The sequence below is a fragment of the Bombina bombina genome, chromosome 3 (genome assembly GCF_027579735.1).
Source record: "Bombina bombina isolate aBomBom1 chromosome 3, aBomBom1.pri, whole genome shotgun sequence".
Taxonomy (NCBI): Eukaryota; Metazoa; Chordata; class Amphibia; order Anura; family Bombinatoridae; genus Bombina; species Bombina bombina.
Genome location: NC_069501.1, coordinates 851,696,453 through 851,709,462, shown reverse-complemented (window position 1 = coordinate 851,709,462; position 13,010 = coordinate 851,696,453). Strand labels below are relative to the sequence as shown.

Genomic DNA, 13,010 nt, shown 5'->3' with positions numbered 1-13,010 from the left:
CTAGCTGTTTTTCAGGCTCACTTTAAGATCCTGGGTAAGCTGAGAGGAGACTGACCGGTCGAGGAAAGTAAGGAACCGCAGCAGAGCTAGCTTGAAATCCGGAGAGGAGAGCGAGAGAGATGAACGGAGCTCCGGTTGCGGTGTAGCTGGTGTGTGACGTCACCACGGATTGATCCGATAGTTCTGGCTGAACACTCACAGATGATCCGAGCAGCACTCAGAAGCATCTGAGCAGGGTTGCAGAGACACACTCTGAGGGAAATGAAGTGAAGGCACAGGTAGAACTCCAGGAGGGAGTGGTTCAGATACACTGATAGAGGCTTAGTCCATAAGCTGCTGCAAACAATACCAAGCAATGAGTCAAGGGGCAGCTGAGACTTATAAGGGAGTGGAATAGTGAAGTGGAGTGATTAAAAGATACAGTACCAACAATTGTAATAATAAGAGCCCTGAGATCTAAGTCCTGACACTGTTCTATATATATTTTATAATATTTTAATCCGTCTGGACCTGGAGATTTTTGAGATGGGAGATCTTTTATTACTTTTTGAAGGCATTCAAGGGAGAATGGTTCATCTAGTTTATCTTTTTGGGATGGGCTTAGTTTGGGTAGATTTACTTTAGAGAGGTAATCTTTTATGTTTTCTATTTGGTTTTTTGTTGTTGCATCGTCTGTTGATATTGGGTTGTTGAGATTATACAATCTTTGGTAATATTTTCGAAATGTTTCTGCTATTTTATGAGAAGATTGTTGTGATTTTCCCTTGTCATCTTTAGTTTGTAAAATATATGAGGATTATGATTTTTTTTTTATGTAACGTGCCATTGATCTCCCTGGTTTATTTTGTTCTATGTATGTTTGCTGTTTGAGGAACAGGTATTGCCTATGTTGTTTGTTGAGGGTAGCATTTAGATTGGAGAAGTTGTAGTGAGTTTTCATTGGTGGGGTCATGTTTATGTGTTTTTTTCTAGTAGCGTTATTTCTGTGATGAGTTTGGTGATGCCCTCTCTCTTTAATTAAATACTATAGGCTTTTTGAGCTATTAGTGTCCCACGAATTACGCTTTTGTGTGACTCCCAATTGTTTTGGGGGGCAGTGTCTTCATGTTGATTAAATAGGAAGAATTCGGTTATAGTTTCTTGTAGTTTCACTTGGACTGTGGGGTTTGTTAGTAAGCTTTTGTCTAGTCTCCATATAAAGTTTCTAAGTGGTTTAGAAGGCCAAATAAGGGTGCACTTCACTCCTGCATGGTCTGACCAAGTGGTGGAGGTAATAACTGCTGATCGGAATAGACCTATGCTAGTGATATCCGAAAAAATGTAGTCAATTCTTGTATATACTGCAGATAACTTATCAGGATCTATGGAAAAGCCTGTAGCGGAAATTACATAACCTAGGAAGGTGACTTGAGTTTGATGGAACTCACATTTCTCGAGTTTGCAAAACAGGCCGTTCTCACTTAGTTTCTGAAGTACCAGTGTGACATCAGAACGGTGAACCTCAAGTGTGTGTGAGTGTATGAAGATGTCATCTAAGTACACCACAACATGCTGTTGCAACATATCTCGTAGGACATCATTAATAAATTCCTGGAAAACAGCAGGAGCATTGCATAGGTCAAAGACCATTATAATATATTCATAGTGCCTGCTCCTGGTGTTAAATGCTGTTTTCCATTTGTGGCTCTCTTTGATCCTAACGAGATTTTAAGCACCTCTAAGATTAAGTTTAGAAAAGAACGTAGCACTCTTGAGGCAGTGAAAGAGTTCTGTGATGAGCGGAATAGGGTAAGCATTTTTAATGGCAAGACGATTAAGACCCCTATTTCGATACATTGTCTTAACTCGTCACCCTTCTTCTTCACAAAGAAGAAGCAAGCCCTTGCTGGAGAGGAGGATTTGCGGATGATCCCCACGATAGGGCATCAGCAATATATAAGCAATATATAAGTTATGCTGATAATATCATATTCCTTTTCTGTTGCTAAGAGCCACAGATCCCTCATTTTACCTGTTGTGTTTCTTGTATTTAAAGAAGCATACATTTAGGGCTAGATTACAAGTGGCACGCTACCTTTTGCGTGAAAGCAATATCGTGGTTTTTTTTTGTCATTTTATGAGTGACGAAAATTGCTCATCCTGTATATAAATACTTTCAAAATTACAGTTACACTTATATAAACACTATCTGCTAAAAAAAATATTCATATTAATATATAAAAAAAAAGTTATAAGGGTTAAAAGGTATATTGTTTGAGGGCAGAGCCAACCAGCAAAATAAATGACTGCACACCGAGTGAGCTCTGTGAACTGGATCCCTACAAAGCACATAAACGGAGGATAAATTACCTAGCCCATACTCCAAACTGTGGATATGTGTACTAGGGACATGTGAACACAGGTTCCGTGCATCGGAAGGAAGTAATCCACTAATTTAGGACTGTCATATCTGGAGGCCTCAATGGGGCCTACGATAATGGCCGCAACTCCAAGACGCAAGTGAAGCTCCAAATCTGCCGCAAGCTGTATAACAGACCTCATCAGACCTCCGCTAGAAAGAACTACATCACCAGCAGTATGAAGATAAACCTACTGACATGGTGAGATCAATCCATGCAAATACACTAGTATAAAAGCATACCGCTAGCACACACAGATGTAACAGAATACATTTCACAATTTACTCTCCATACCTCATGGGGGAAAACATTAAACACAAGATAAATATATACTACAAGATGTCAGAAGGATCCTGATGTATATCCCCTTTAGATAGAATTGAAAGTGTTCTGCTGCATATCTCCAACAGTTATCTATCTGATAAGCAAAAAGAAGGCACTCTATTTTCAACCCTTCTGTTACGCAGCTGATATAATCTTGCATAGTGGATATCAGAGTATAACATAAATCTACATATAACTCTCTATATCTATACAAAAATACCTGATACATTACTAATCAGGACATATCAAGATAACCAACTAAAAAAAAGGAAAATATAACCATATATGAAAGCACTAAAAAAGGAAAATATAACCATATACTGAAAGCAGTAGTAGGGAAATTAATGGAAAGCCTCTTAAAAGAAAGAATTATGACTTACATAAAGACAAACAATTTAGAGGACCAAAATCAGCATGGTTTTACTTCAGGGAGATCATGTCAGACTAATCTAATTGACTTCTTTGATTATGTAACAAAAGTATTAGACAAGGGAGGAGCAGTTGATGTAGCATATCTAGATTTCAGCAAAGCATTTGACACCGTCCCACACAATAAACTTATTCACAAACTATATCTCCTTGGTCTAGATTCAAAAATTGTGAACTGGGTGGAATGCTGGCTTAAGGACAGAAAACAAAGTGTCTTAGTAAATGGAGTTCATTCAGCAGAGGGGGCTGTTACTAGTGGTGTTCCTCAGGGGTCAGTTCTGGGGCCTGTTTTGTTTAACATATTTATCTGCAATATCAGCAAAGGGCTACAGGGGAAAGTATGTCTCTTTGCAGATGATACAAAAATTTGCAACAGAGTGGATGTTCCAGGGGGGGGTAGACAAAATGAGAAGTGATATACAACAATTGGAGGATTGGACAAACGACTGGGATCTAAAGTTTAACACAGCAAAGTGTAAAATAATGCATTTAGGGAAGAAAAATCCAAATGTTAATTACAGACTCAATGACACTTTACTAACTGTTACAGACGAGGAACAGGACTTGGGAATTATTATTTCAGATGATTTAAAACTTAGTAAACAATGTAGTAATGCAGCAAGTAAGGCTAGCAGAATGCTTGGATGTATTGGTAGAGGTATTTGCAGCAGAAATAGTAAGGTTCTTATGCCACTTTATAGATCATTAGTTAGGCCTCATCTTGAGTATTGTGTGCAGTTCTGGAGGCCATATCTTCAGAAGGATATTAACAAACTTGAATCTGTGCAAAGGAGGGCTACCAAAATGGTACATGGTCTAAAAAATAAAACTTACCAGGACAGGCTCAATGACCTAAATATGTATAGCTTAGAGGAGAGAAGGGAAAGAGGTGATATGATAGCAACTTTTAAGTACATTAAAGGGTTTAGTAAAACTGAGGCTGTGGGTATTTTACATAAAATGGAAAATTCAAGAACAAGGGGTCATGAGCTCAAGCTAAAGGGTAGTAGATTCAGGAGTAATTTGAAGAAGCACTTCTTTACAGAAAGAGTGATTGATTTATGGAATAAACTTCCTCAAGAGGTAGTAGCAACAAACACTGTGGGGGACTTTAAAATGCATGGGACAAGCATAGGGCTACCCTACGAACTAGATAAGTTTATACTGTTAGGTAAGGTCGGGCAGACTTGCTGGGCCTATGGCTCTTATCTGCCATCAATATCTATGTTTCTATGTTTCTAAAAGTTTCATTCTGAGAAATCGCTTTTACTTGGTTCTTTTTTGTGAACTGAACCATAAACCTACATTTCTCATCTGTGCAGAGAAAAGGAGGAACGTAACATCAAGCTCTGAAGGGACTTTGCTTAAACATTCATCTCAACATGTCTCCAAAAAGACTTACTAAGGTGGATAAACTAATGAAAAACGCTACCAGGCTCTACTCCTAGAAGAGATTGCTTTTTTAAACTTACAGAATTCAAAACCAACAACACCAGCACAAATTTATAGTCAGCTTCAAGGCTTTCATCCCCCATATCGGACCCAGAAGAAGAAGATACTGATGAACCTATCCAGATATCGAAAACACTTCTGGAATCTCTACCATCAAAAAATGACTTTACATCTTTAATAACACAAGTGTGTTCCTGCATAAAAGAGGAAATAGCCAACTTTTGCAAAGAAATCACAGAATTGGGTAATAAAGTGAACTTTATTGAAGAAGAAGTAAAAGCTAACCAAAATGAGATATCTACTATGCAACAGATGATTGAAGGTCAGGAATCGGCAATTATGCAATTACATGACAAGCTTGAAGATTTTGAAAATAGGGAACGCAGATGCAATTTAAGAATACGATGCATCCCAGAAACGGTACCCTCAGTCTCCTTATCTATTTACCTAGCAGAACTGTTCTCATATCTCAAAGGAGCTGAGTTTTAACTACCAATCTCCTTGGATAGAGCTCACAGAGCTTTAAGACCCAAGCCTTCTGAAAATGAAAATCCAAGGGATGTCATTATACGCTTCAAGGATTACAAACAAAAAGAAGTGCTGCAACACTCAAGAAAGCATAAAACAATAAGATTTCAAGAAAAATCAATACAAATTTACCCAGATTTAGCACCACGTGCACTAATAAGATGAAAAGAATTCCAGTTTTTGACCTCACATCTCAGGTCCAAGTCAATAGCCTACAGATGGGGTTTCCCATGCTCTATAATAGTGGTCGAGATGGGTAACGAGTAACATGTAAAAATCCTGAAGATGCAAAAGATTTCTGCAATAACCTCCAAATTGACCCCCCCAATGAACAAACCTTCATCATCAGACCAAACTATGTCATGTCATGATATCTCCAAATCACAGAGAGAAAATGGGCAATCTGTTCCATTCAAGAGAGATAAATCTCAGAAACTCCTTCCTACTTGACATTCTACAAGACTGTAATGACAAGGCTCCAACATATTTGACTCACTTACTACCATGATTATATTCATGAACTTTAATGGAAGATGTCCACACCAAGAAGGGACTATCATGGAATCAGGCTCTATATAATACCAACTGTTATCTTTGTATTGTTATAAAATTATTCATTTGAAAATGTTCATACTAACAATAACATAACTTCATGTAATAACGCTCCACATAGGATATGTTGTAGACCTTATACGGGCATACACTGTTCAGTGAGAAAATAGAAAATTGTTACACCACTTGAAGGCTTAAAAGCAAGTGGCAGTCCTCCACTGAGAGGAATTTAATTATCCAAGTTCCCCCCCTCTCCCCTCCAGAAATGGCTTTATCCATGATACTATTTACTTAATTCAAATGATCTTCCCTAAAGGTTAACTAAAAATAAGTTAAAACTCAAGGGATCAGGTTCTCACCCTCAGAAAGGGTATTCCCCAATGTTTATCTGTTATTGTATATGTTATTTTATCCCTAATGTTATCTATATGTTTTCTAGACAGATATATTTTGTTTAATTGTTGTCAGTATTGTTGTTGATGTTTTATTGTTCATATCTTGCAACTGATTCACATGGAATGGTACACAGACTTTTACAAACATTATTGCTGCCGGGTCAGGGAACCATTTGTTTGGACATTATCGCTACCCCCTTGATAGATCTAATGGCTGATAAAACCCCACAACTAGTTTCTTTCTTAACACAAAACGTTAAGGGATTTAATTCCACAATGAAATGCTCTAGAGCAATGCAAGACTATAAACACGGTAAATATGATATATTGTTGTTCCAAGAAACACATTTTAAGAAATCTTCAAAACCTAAGTATTTTTCTCCCTATTACCCAACACACTATCTTAGTTATCACCCTACTAAAAAGATAAATGAGGTTAGTATTTTAATGCATCGATCTATCACCTTCCAATTGATAAAAGTGGATATGGATAAAGAGGGTCGCTACCTAGGAGTGATGGCCCTCAACTCCTCCCAAAACACTTTCTTTCGCTACATTACAAATTTGATCATTCAATTTTATAAAGGTGCCCTACTAATAGCTGGAGACTTTAATATTCCATTAAACCCTCACGTGGACAGTTGTAACCAAACTATCAAATTGAGACGTAAATTTCATAAAAGAATATGGCAAGACCTTGACCTACTAACCTTACATGACACATGGCGTCAACTTAACCCGACTTAAAGAAACTACACCTTTTTCTCTAATCCCAACAAGTCTTATTCGCGATTAGACTATATTTTAGTAGACCACTTGTTATCATTGTTACACTCCTCCCGCTTAATACCCACTACTTGGTCAGACCACTCAGCAGTACACAACAAATTTAAATGGCCCTCCAAACCTTTAAAACCCTTCCAATGGAAACTTGACGATACCTTACTAACGGACCCCCAAGCTAAACAACAAATAACTAAATGTATAACCAATTATTTCCAGGAAAATGACTCCCCAGATATCTCTTTAAAGGGATAGTAAACCTCAAAAATAATGTTATATAATTCTGCACATAGTGCAGAATTATATAACATTATTTTAGCCAAACTTTATAAAACATAATGTTCCCTTTTAATTTTTAAAAAAACGGCTGTTTTACAGACCCGCTCTCTGTGCACTTCTGAGCGGGTCTGTTTGTTTCACACAGCGCATCGGGCCAGCTATATAGTCACAGCCCGGCCCGACCGCGCCATTATACACAGTGCAGCTTGCTCCTGCTGTCAGACAGAGCAGGAGAGAGCTGCACTTAGTGTTATGGCGCGGTCGGGCTGGGCTGTGACTATACAGCTGGTCCGATGCGCTGTGTGAAACAAACAGACCCGCTCAGAAGAGCACAGAGTGTGGGTCTGTAAAACAGCCGGGTTTTTTTTAAATTAAAAGGGAATATTATGTTTTATAAAGTTTGACTAATATAATGTTATATAATTCTGCACTATGTGCAGAATTATATAACATTATTTTTAAGGTTTACTGACACTTTAAGCACAAAGTGGGAAGCTCACAAATGTGTAATTAGGGGGGAAATTATTACATTTAAAGCTTACAAATCTAAAATATTCAGACAACAACAACAAGACCTAATACAACAAATTAGCCAACTTGACCAGTTACACAAACTAAATCCTCTAGACTATTCTACATTACAGAATCTGACTCAATGTAGACATGAACTAAACACATTACTAGACATTAAAGCACAAAAAGCCTCTTTTTTCCTAAAAGAAAAATTCCTTGCAAGAGCCCTTTAAAAAAAAAAAAAGCCTATATAAACCATTTAGCCCAAGAACTATATAAACCATTTAGCCCAACCAAATGGCACACGTATAGAAGACTCTCTTTCAATGGGAGAGATGTTCAGAAAATATTATGCCAACCTAATCATAAAGAAAACTGTCAGAAGTTCCTCAACATGTTACAAATACATCAGATTACTCCAGAAGTGGAAGAAACCCTTATTAAGCCAATAGACCCTGATGAGCTCAAAGAGGCAATCAAATCCTTATCCCCTGGAATAAGTCCAGGGCCAGATGGCTTTTCTGGAGCATATTACAAAACCTTTAAAGGCCTCCTCAGCCCACATCTATTGGTATTATTTCAGAATATAGATCCCGATAGCCCAATCCCGAAAAACATGCTAGAAGCACATATAAGTAAAATTCCAGATCGACCAGCTCATTTTAGGCCTATTTCATTGCTTAACGTAAATCTAAAACTATATTCAAAAATATTAGCTAATCTTATACTACCCCACATCATACATCAAGATCAATCGGGCTTTGTACAGGGAAGGGAAGCAAGAGATAACACCGTTAAAAGCTTACATCTAATCCATTACATTACCAAGAACTATATTCCTTCAGTTCTCCTGTCGACGGACGCGGAAAAGGCCTTCGACAGGCTGGACTGGACTTTTCTACTTCTCACATTACAGAAATTTGGATTTCCGAATACATTTTTGGTAAAAATATTTGCCCTATACTCTCAACCATCAGCTAAAATCTGAGTTAATGGAATATTCTCAGATTCTTTTCCCATTTTAAATGGAACAAGATAAGGTTGCCCCTTTCCCCTTTACATTTTGTTCTCTCCATAGAAATATTAGCTATACACATTAGGCAACAGCCTCTTTTTCACAGAGTCACTTTAGAATCACAGTCACACAAATTAGCCTTATTTGCTGATGCCCTCCTTTTATTTTTATCAAATCCAATAACTTCCCTACTACCCACCATGTTAGCTCTAGATACATATGGGAAACTCTCTAACTATTCCATCCATTTTTACAAATCAGAACTCCTCCCTTTGCATTTGACCCAACAAGATAAAACACAACTATCCAAATTGATCCCCTTTATAATATCTACGCTTGCATTAAAATATTTGGGTATTTATCTATCACCTGATCCCTCTCAATTATTTAAACTAAATTTCGAAAAAGTTCATCCATGAATTCCACCAATTAACCAATGATTAGCTCCTTTAACCAATATCATGGATGGGCAGAATTGGCGCCATCAAAATGACCCTCCTTCCTAAAATACTACATGTGTTCCAAACAGTTCCCATTCTACTGCCAAAAACTTATATTCCACAACTACAGAATACATTAATATCTTACATATGGAATAGAAAACCATAGAGAATGGCTAGAACGACATTATACCTTCCCAAACAGCAGGGAGGATTGGGTATCCCAGACCTCCAAGCTTATAGATTTGCAACCATCCTAACGAGAATTACAGACTGGTGTCATCACGGGAACCCCTATACCAAAACGTGGATTACGATTGAACAAGATTTAATCAAATTCCCTCAAATGGGTAGTCTTTGTTGGCTGCCACCACAGCTTAGACCACATACAATATACCAGTCTCTGATTATTAAAGAAACATTAGATAGTTAGGGACGAAACACTTAAATTCAAACATCACAGATATTAAAAAACTCATGCCCATATATTTGACTACCAATGGCTCTAACCTCCTACCTTTAGAACAAATACAAGACCTAGGTAAAGACACCTTTAAGACCTGGTACCATTACCACCAACTATCACATTTTTTACATCATCATAAATTCAAATCATATTTTTTCCGGCCACAAACTCCATTTGAAACGCTATGTAGTACACCAAATCCGCTTAAACACTCAATTTCCTTAGTTTACAAAATACTACTTTCACCACAATATCAAAAGCAACCAACATACACCAAAAAGTGGCAGTTAACACAATCTGATAGGAACTGATAGGAACTCGGTCTTCCAATCCATTTCTCATTCGTCTCACTCATCGACAATGCTAGAAACAAACTATAAACTCCTCATGCACTGGTATTTAACACCACTAAGACTAAAACACATATTCCCCCAGGCATCAGACAAATGTTGGAGGAAATGCGGTCAAATAGGCTCACTTTATCATATCTGGTGGGATTGTCCAAAAATTAGAGATTATTGGGAGGAAATCAGAATTCATGTAAACTACCTGTTTGATCACAACTTGGTCTACACTGATATTTTTGTTTAATGTGCTTCCTAAACCCACCTTCGAAATTACATGCTAAACTATTCCATACTATTTTAAATAGCGCAAAACAACTCATTCCAAGACTCTGGAAATAAGATAAAGTTCCTTCTATACAAATTTGGATACAACAAATAACAACAAATTTGTCTCTGGAACAGTATTTTTATATGTCTACTAATAGATTAGATGTCTTTTATGATATAACTTTCATATGGGAAACAAAACCACAAGTACCCCCAAACATAACATAAACAGAGGTGAGGCAAATCATCTATTTAAATATAACGCTCCAAGCACATAATATAACTGGAGCCTACTTTCTACCATTTAATGATATGTAACTCAACGTTTAACACCACTGGTGACCCTGCAATAAGGATATTACTATGATCCAAACTGTCTGGATTACTAACGTCAAAACCTGGTTATTTTTTACCAAAATATTCAAACAGGTAGGAATCTTTACAAACAATATGAAATACTAATATTAAGGCTTGGTGTGCTCTTGATCAAACAGCAACTTTGTTTATTGTGGATTATTGTATCTCAAGCCATGTCCTTTATATATAATAGGTGTAGCAAGATGTTTCCATGTCCTTTATATACCAGCAACAAATCTGTCTATATTTGAGATGAATAATGTCTGATCCTGTACTTTTTATGTCATGCAAATTTTATTTTTGAATAAAGAAGTTTAAAAAAAAAAAAAAAGGTATAATATATATGACAAGGTGTTTGACTGCAAAGGGCTATATTGTATATATACATACATATACATCTCTAAATATATGTATGTGTGTATGCATGTTTGCATGTATATATATATATATATATATATATATATATATATATATATATGTATATATGTGTGTGTACAGATCTATTAAAGTATTTGTATTTTACTGTATATTTAGTGTACTTATTTCACATTCCAATGTTCTTTACTTAGAAGATAATGTAATTTTTATTGTAAATACATCTACATATACATCTATATCTATGTACATGTATATTTATTCCTATAGATATATAGATATCTATTTTACATTAACAGTATCATATAGAAATCTATATTTCATAATACAAATTACATTTGTAAAATAGAAAATAGGAAAGTAAAATATGTGTAACACGCATTGGGGTTTGCGATTTAGGTCTAGTGCGGTGTCAGGTTAACGTGCATTTAGAATTGCTAACCTAAATGCGCGTTATTGAAATATTAAATATTAAAAAATAGTAATAAAAATTATTATAAATATACATACTGTAAAAAAAAGTATACATATATATGAATATATATATATATATACACATGCAAACATGCATACACACATACATATATTTATGGAATATTTGTGTTTGGATGTATATTTAATGTACTTATTTCACATTCCAATGTTCTTTGCTTACAGGATATATATATATATATATATATGGAATATTTAGCATTTTTGTACAGTATGTATAATAATTGTATTAATATTTTTTAATATTTATTATATTTCAAGAACCCGCATTGAAGTTAGCAATTTTTCATGTGTGTTATCCCAATAGCGTGTTAGACCTAAATCATGAAACTTGAATCATGTTTAATTTACATTCCTATGTTCTTCACATAGAAAATGTTTTAATTTTTATTATTAAATATATATTTGTATATATCTATATATATATTTCTATAGGAATAAATATACGGGCAAAGGTATATACATAAATAACATTGCTCTTTAAGTGAGGAATATTAGAATGTGAAATATTCATAACTCCTGTTAGCGCACAAGCAATAGGTGTTAGTTTTTTTCTTCTGCACTTTCCATTGACTTCTATGGGGAGAATACGTTAACCTGGTTACAATATTTGGTTAGCATGGGTCAAATTTCACTTGTGCACAAACTTTCTACTTCTATTACATGCTCACCTGACTCGCAAAAAAGTTTACTTCTAACTAGGGCTGCATGATTAACTGCATATGCGGTTTTAAACCGCGATCAACTGCCAGAGTGTGCGGTTTTTAGCCCCGCCCAGAAGTGACATCACTCACCCCATGTGAACAGGCTTAGCGGCGACTGAAAAGAAGCTCCTGAGCGCACAAGTGATGGGTTTCTCCCTCTGAGCAGTCAGCGTTCCTCGGATGGCCCCGGGAAGGAGTGGCGGGACATAGACTGGGAAGGAGGTTTGTAGTATGAGAGTGGCCCATCGGAATTTGGCACCAACACAACACCGGCTTTTTCATTACAGACGGTGCTGTGGGATTATGATACTTCCTGTTCTGTCACTACATTTCCTGTAAGCCCCACGTCTTCACATCTGAGGGAAAATATTAACTTGTTCTAATGTTTAGAATGCACTTAGGTCCCTGGGAGGAAGCCGAGAGGCTAAAATGCTAATAAAGTATATGTATGGAAAATAAAAATGCACCTCATGTGTTTATTGAAGTGTTAGCAAGTGCCATACGTAATACATTGTTTATATATCACTTAGCAGCTTTATTATGCACTGTGTTTTAATTTGAAATAGTATTTTCTAAGCTGCCTCCCAGGGACCTTAGTGCATTTTAAACATTAGAACAAGTTAATATTTTCCCTCAGATGTGAAGGCGTGAGGCTCACAGGAACTGTAGTGACAGAACAGGAAGTATCCTAATCCCACAGCACCGCCTGTAATGAAAAAGCTGGTGTTGTGTCGGTGCTAGATTCCGATGGGCCACTCTCATGCTACAAACCTCCTTCCCAGTCTGTGCCCCGCCCCTCCTCCCCAGGACCATCCCAGGAACGCTGAGTGCTCAGTGGGAGAGACCCGTCACGTGTGCAGAATTAGGGTGTTCTAGTAATTTATAAGAAAATC

The 13,010-nt window shown here is 36.5% G+C and overlaps 1 protein-coding gene across 1 annotated transcript in view; it reads left to right on the top strand.

Annotated features, from left to right (window-relative positions):
• Nucleotides 1-13,010, top strand: part of CLYBL (citramalyl-CoA lyase) — a 1,241,399-nt gene that overhangs the window by 1,073,004 nt on the left and 155,385 nt on the right. The window lies entirely within an intron of this gene.